Genomic DNA, 6,000 nt, shown 5'->3' with positions numbered 1-6,000 from the left:
AAAACCCCCTCTCTCCCCCACTTGGTAGTTTGAGGAGAATAATTTGATTGAAAGGCAAATCTTTTAATCTCCAGATATAAATCAAAAGAATGGCAGAATTGCTTAGGACAGAGCATATCATATGTACTGTATGTCTTTTCCCTTTAAAAAAACATGGGCCCTCCAGCTGTTAACCTATTTATAAAAGGTAACTCAAGGCTACACGCAAACTCCTGAGGACATTTCTTTCTGTCATTGCAGCACAGACTCAATTTTTCCGCCTCAGAATCATTGGGCTTCGTTTATGGAGGCCCAGGCTAGAGAAGAGATCAGCTCTGCCAACCTGATGCTAAAAGCCCTCTCCGGTGCAGAGAAGCAGGATTAAGCCCTCTAGAAGGTCAGTCTTCCCTGCACTTCCCAGGACAAGGCTCTGCTTAGATAAAGAGCGACGCAAATATCAGCTACTACAGCATGACGAGCCTCTGCAGGTTCTCCTCTTCCCGCGTGGCAATGCCCATGCTCTGTGTCATGTGCTGTGTGTGGGAAGTGTCGCACACCCTGGGTCACTCACAGTAGGACCTACGATGCGGGATAGCAGCTAGAGCTGTGCTTTCTGCCGGTGCTCCCGGGACTGCGGAGCCCTCAGCAGTGGTACTCCCCCAGCCTCAGTGCAGCACCACAGCCACCCTCCTCCTCCTCTGCAGCCCCGCACACCAGGTACAGCTGACGGACAGATCCCAGATCAGGAGATCACGGGGTGTACCAGCTGCAGGGCAAATCCCATGACCAGAGAGACTTGACAGGTCTCTGGGATGGCAGGGATCCCTGGCCAAAATTCCATGCCTTCCATTGTGCTGGAGTCAGCTTTGATGAGCATAACAGCCCTGGCTGGCTGGCGAATATCTGCCAGTGACCCACAATGCTTTTGTTGTTGCTGGAGCAGCGTCCTGCCTCGCTCTGGCTAGTTAGCTTCTACTTGCATGCCTAATTCATGATAGGGAAGTGGACGTGAAATGAAGACTGCGGCATGGGAGTGAAAGTTGCAGGCTAGTTTTGTAAGAGTATTCAAATTCTCCAAGATGCTTACAGGCATTCACTTTCAAAAGCATTCAGAAACCTAAATTTCCTGACAATGAGAGTCTGTTGGGTGCTGCTATAAGTGTTGAGGCAATTCTCTGCTCCACTCAAACACTTTATAAATCTGGTTCCTTTTTTTTTTTCTTTATAGAGGGCTCAGGTTCTTTATTTACTAACCGCCACTGACGAGCACTCATTTTTGGCAATGACCCCTGAAAGTCTCTGCTGCATGTCTGAAATGAGTGAGAGATCAGAGGAATGACAGCGACAAGCAGCTCTTAAAGCAGCATCCCTGCGGAGCCGGCACAAACCCCAGCAGCCCTGCCTCCCAAGCACTTCTCATGTTGAACATTCACCTTCGGCTATCATGTCATGTCCTTTGAGGAGAGAATGACAAACTCTTGATAAATGGGCAAGAAAGCTGCACAGTTCATTACTGTTTCTCTCCGAGACTTTTGCTGCCCATGCCCTGGAATCCGCAGAGCCAAACCCTGCCACATTATTGAGTGTCCTTAATTTGCATTGGCTCCCATCAAAGTGGCGATGAATGAGCATTTGCCAGAAATGAGTTCTCCCTTTCCAGCTCCCTCAGTGCTCACAAATGACTCACATGATACGAGTCAGGCCTATGCTTAGGGCAGCCTAACTGCAGGCCTGCTTTACCTGCCCTGCTGGGCTAATAGGCCTGGCCAGGGGTGACTCGTTAGGGAGATGAGCTGGTCCCCTTCCCTTTCCCCCATCCACTTTCACTGGCTTGATGAAAGGTCAGAGCCATTGCCTACTAACCTTCTCTCCCTCCACCTCCCCCCCAAAAAAAAGAATAATCCCCCCTCGCTATTACAAGCACAGACACACCTGTAGCGTCTCATAGATTCTGTCTACCCTATGACCGAGGAGAGTGGTTCATGCTGCCCTCTCTTTCAGGCCAAATGTAGCTGACAGAGGACTCAAGAAGTCTGGAAAGGCAGCTGGAAAAGCAGGTGGAGAAGTAGGTTATATTCTTTTGAGGGATAAACAAAGATAAATGAGATGCTCTGAATTTTTGCATAGGGGAAGTATGCAGGGAGGCAACAAATGGAGTCTGTCCTAAAGTTGCTCCCATTAAGCAAAGAGCAGACTTCATATTTTAAACTAAAACAAGGAAGTTTCATATTAAACAGTGCCCCACAAAAGCCATGCTAAGCTCCGGTGGAATAACAAAGTAGCCATCAGTTTTTCTGGGCAAGCTAGGCTTGTAAGCACAGTAGCAGCTAAGAGAACATGTCAGTCACTTGTTCACCTAGGAACAAGCCCAGCTGGGATTTCATCCTGCCTTTACGTTGATGATTTCTGAAGAGTTACAGGAATTCACCTGTGTGGAGGGTAGAGGTGCAGCTTCTATTATATATTGCCTTTCCTGCCTTCCTTCTAGTCAGGAACAAGTTATACTGTTCTTCAGATGTAAGCTGAGCTATGAAACACTCTCTTCCATCCTGCTCCTTCAATGCCATTGACAAAAATTCAACTGGCTGCAGCTGAGGCAAGGCAGGATCTAAGAAAATCAGGAAGCCCAGTTCTCAGCGTACTGAGAAGCTATGCATAATAGCATATGGTAAAAAACCATAACAGCTTAAGATGTTCAAGGGGCATGCCACATAGTACAAAGAAGAAGCTGTAGATGGGGATGAGACAACCAGAAGAATCTGTTCTCAGCTAGCAATGTGTATGGAAGAACAGTGATGGGAGACAGCTGCCCGGACTGTGATGCTACATGCCGTAGAAACAGATTTACCTCATTTCAGTGGAAGGACAAACCACAGCTTTTGGGCTGATCGTAGCCCACCTCCCAGGGTCTACAAATTCAGGTTTTGTAAAGTAGAAAGCCCCTTGTGCAATGAAATACGGATGTTTGGATTATGGTGGACAGTTGCCTGCTGGAACATATAGTTTATAATGGACACACCTATCGCATTAAAGGGCTGCGACCTGCTCTGATTTGTGGTAGTTAGGTGTGCCTGGCTGGGACTAGGGCAAATTATCAAAGCTGTCGCTTGACAGAGTGAAGTCTGGACGCTTCTGTCTCCTTAAACCACCAATAGCTTGCTCCTGTGTGACCACTGTGCATTGAAGGTTAGGCTTTGGACTCTTGAGTTTTTCTTTTGGGGAATAAATTCAGGGCTTGGTGAACAACCAGAAGTTCTTTTTGAAGGCAAAAGCAGGTCAGCCCAGTGGTCAGACATACTCCCTAACATGGCATTGATGTAACCCACTACTTTTTGTTGTATTACTATGTCTGCTCCACAGACACAGGAATTACTGTCCTGCACTAGAACCAGGGTCTACCCCGTCTCGGAGAGCACCTAGCAGAAAGTCTCCAGAGGAGAAGAGAGGTGGACTTACTACGGAGAGAGAGGGATCTTTAAGCCTATGATGATCTGAAGCCCAGGGTAGGCTGGGACAGCCCTGAAATTAAAACCGTCGCCCGATCCTCCCAAAGAAAGCCATTAGGATGCTATTTTATCTTGGAACTTTAAAAATAGCACATGGTACAAGCAGTTGTTATATATATGCCTTCCATCAGGACACAGGACTTCCCCCCCATCTTCCCCTTACAAGCTTTGGCCCTGGAAACGTACCCACACTCTCAAGTTTGGGAGGAGGGGGGCAGGTAGAAGGTGCAACCTTAACTCTATGTGGATGGGGTGTGCCCCCTTCCACAGCCTGATGCAAAGGGTGTTTCCTCCCTCAAGTGACCAGACATAAGAGACACACCTATTTTTCTTTTAATTTAGTCACCACACTTTGATTTTCTTATCTAGCAGGCCAATGTGTCACATACTCTAATGAGATTTAGTAGCTCTGTAGCTCCCTCCGGTCAGATGAGTGACACATACACCCCTTGGGCACATGCAGGAACCTTCATGTCAACAGACAGGGAATGATCTCCCTTCCTCATGGGCTAACTCGCATAATAGGTTGTAATGGTTTAAACCATGAAGAATGAGACTGAATATTCCTCCTGCGTGGTCGTTGTCACTGTACCAATACTGGACAGTCTCACCTTTGTCTTGTCTGCACCCTAGGGAGTTTCAGCCATGTGCATCACAACTATGCCTGCTGTCAAAAGCATGTTCTTTCATCACTTACTGTCCTGCTATCTACATTTCACCCCTATATCTTGTTCTCCTGTCCTTCTGTCCTCCTGCATGCAAGGAGGGTTGCATTTCTGGACCAGAAAGGCCATGGTGGAATCTAAGCAAAAGCTCCAGTGGTACCTGTCATTCAGCCACCCGGAGGGGTGGGTGAACTCTCCACCTGTCCCTGGATACTATGTTTTACAGCAAGCCTCCTTCCAGCTACCTCACCACATTGATGAGTCCTCCTGTCCAATATAGGCATGCACGTGCTCCCAGAAGGACATCCTCTCCCCTGCCAAACGTGGACCTTTCCTGCCCCACCTCACCCTCCCCAAGCCACAGGATGTCCTTCATCTCCTGTCAGCCATCATCCACCCTCAAACTTCTCTGTCTCTGTGAACAACCATCTTGGTCCCCAAAGATGAGACAACAAAGCTTTGCTGCCAGGAACTGAAATGTACCGCTTGCCCTTTGTCACTGTGTGTCAGCGCTGTACGCACACTAATGCCGGGGTTGCTTCCCCCTGCCTGGGGAGGGGACCTGCTCTTACCACCCCCCAGAGACTGCACCAACTCCAAAGCACTGGTGCAAAGACACCCTCCCACCCCTGCCGGCACCCAGGGTCTCCCCAGCCGAGCTCAGGCCCCATCTCCCCTCAGACCCGCATTCCCTCACAGGGCCCTTCCCTGTCACCTCCAAGCGCTCTCGCCGCCATCTCCCCTCACTGCTTCCCCCCTGCCGCCATCTCCCCTCACCGCTTCCCCTCAGCTGCCTTCCCCCCTAGCCACATCCCCTCAGCCCCCTCTCCGCTTCCCCTCAGTCCTGTTCCCTTGGCCCCCTCTCCCCTCAGCCACGTCCCCTCAGCCCCCTCTCTCCCCAGCCATGTCCCCCCAGGCCCCTATCCCCTCAGCCCAAACTTCCCATCCCGCCTCCCCACACCTCTTCCCCTCGGCCACCTCCCCTCTCTGCTCCCCCTCAGGCCCTTCCCCTCACCCCCATCGCCCCACAGCCCTCCTCCTCCTCCGCTGCGTCCCCCTCACGCCGGTCCCCACACCCGCACTCCCCCCGGCCCCCTCACCCCGCCCCCGCGGCCCCTCTCCCCGCGGCCCGGCCCCGCCCCGCCCCACCCAGCGCCATGGCCCCTCCGCGCCGCACCCTACCCCACTGCCCTGTCACTGCAGCGCCGCCTCAGCCCCGCCCGCCGCCCGCCCGGCCCTGCGCCGCCCGCGCTCGCGGGGATTGGCGGGCGACGGGCGCGGCGCGGCGCTATTGGCGGAGCGGCCGAAAGCCCGCCCGCGGCGCTAGCAGTGTAGTGCGCTCGGCGTGAGGCCAGCGGCGGCTTCGTTCCCTCCTCCTCCCCCGGCCGGGCCCGCAGGGGAGAGTGACACTCACCAGGCGGCTCCGTCCCGGCGGCAGCCCCCCGCGTCCCCCGCCGCCTCTGGTAAGGGCCGCCGGGGTGGGCTGCCGCTGCGGGGCCCGCGCTGCGGGCGGGGAGGGGGCGCGGGGACACCTCGCTCCGAGCGGGGAGCGGGCGCGGCGCACTCTGAGGCGATGGAGGGGCGGCCCGGCCCGGGCGCGGGGGCTCCGGCCTCGCCCTTGTGGGGGGGCACGGGCGGCCGGCGGCCCCGCGGGGCGGGGAGGGGCGCGGGGGGCCGAGCGGGCCGGCTGGCGGGGGGCGGCAGCGCTCGTGGGTCTTTTGTGAGGGGCGCGGGGTGGGGGGGGAGCCGGGCCGCGGCCGTTGGCAGCCGGCGGCGCGGGAGCGAGGGCGGGCCGGGCTGCGGCGCGGTCGGTGACAGGGGAGCTGCGGGGCGGGGGGAGGGAGGAAGGT

At 54.4% G+C, this 6,000-nt stretch overlaps 1 protein-coding gene across 2 annotated transcripts in view; it reads left to right on the top strand.

Annotated features, from left to right (window-relative positions):
* The first annotated feature begins 5,481 nt into the window (after positions 1-5,481).
* Positions 5,482-6,000, top strand: part of MAP4 (microtubule associated protein 4) — a 166,683-nt gene continuing 166,164 nt past the window's right edge. For both annotated transcript variants that reach the window (XM_075144438.1, XM_075144437.1), the window contains exon 1: positions 5,482-5,613. The gene's annotated coding sequence lies outside the window, so the exon portion shown is untranslated. The remainder of the gene's footprint in view (positions 5,614-6,000) is intronic.

Source organism: Calonectris borealis, chromosome 2 (assembly GCF_964195595.1).
Source record: "Calonectris borealis chromosome 2, bCalBor7.hap1.2, whole genome shotgun sequence".
Classification (NCBI taxonomy): domain Eukaryota; kingdom Metazoa; phylum Chordata; class Aves; order Procellariiformes; family Procellariidae; genus Calonectris; species Calonectris borealis.
This window is presented reverse-complemented; position numbering and strand designations above follow the sequence as displayed.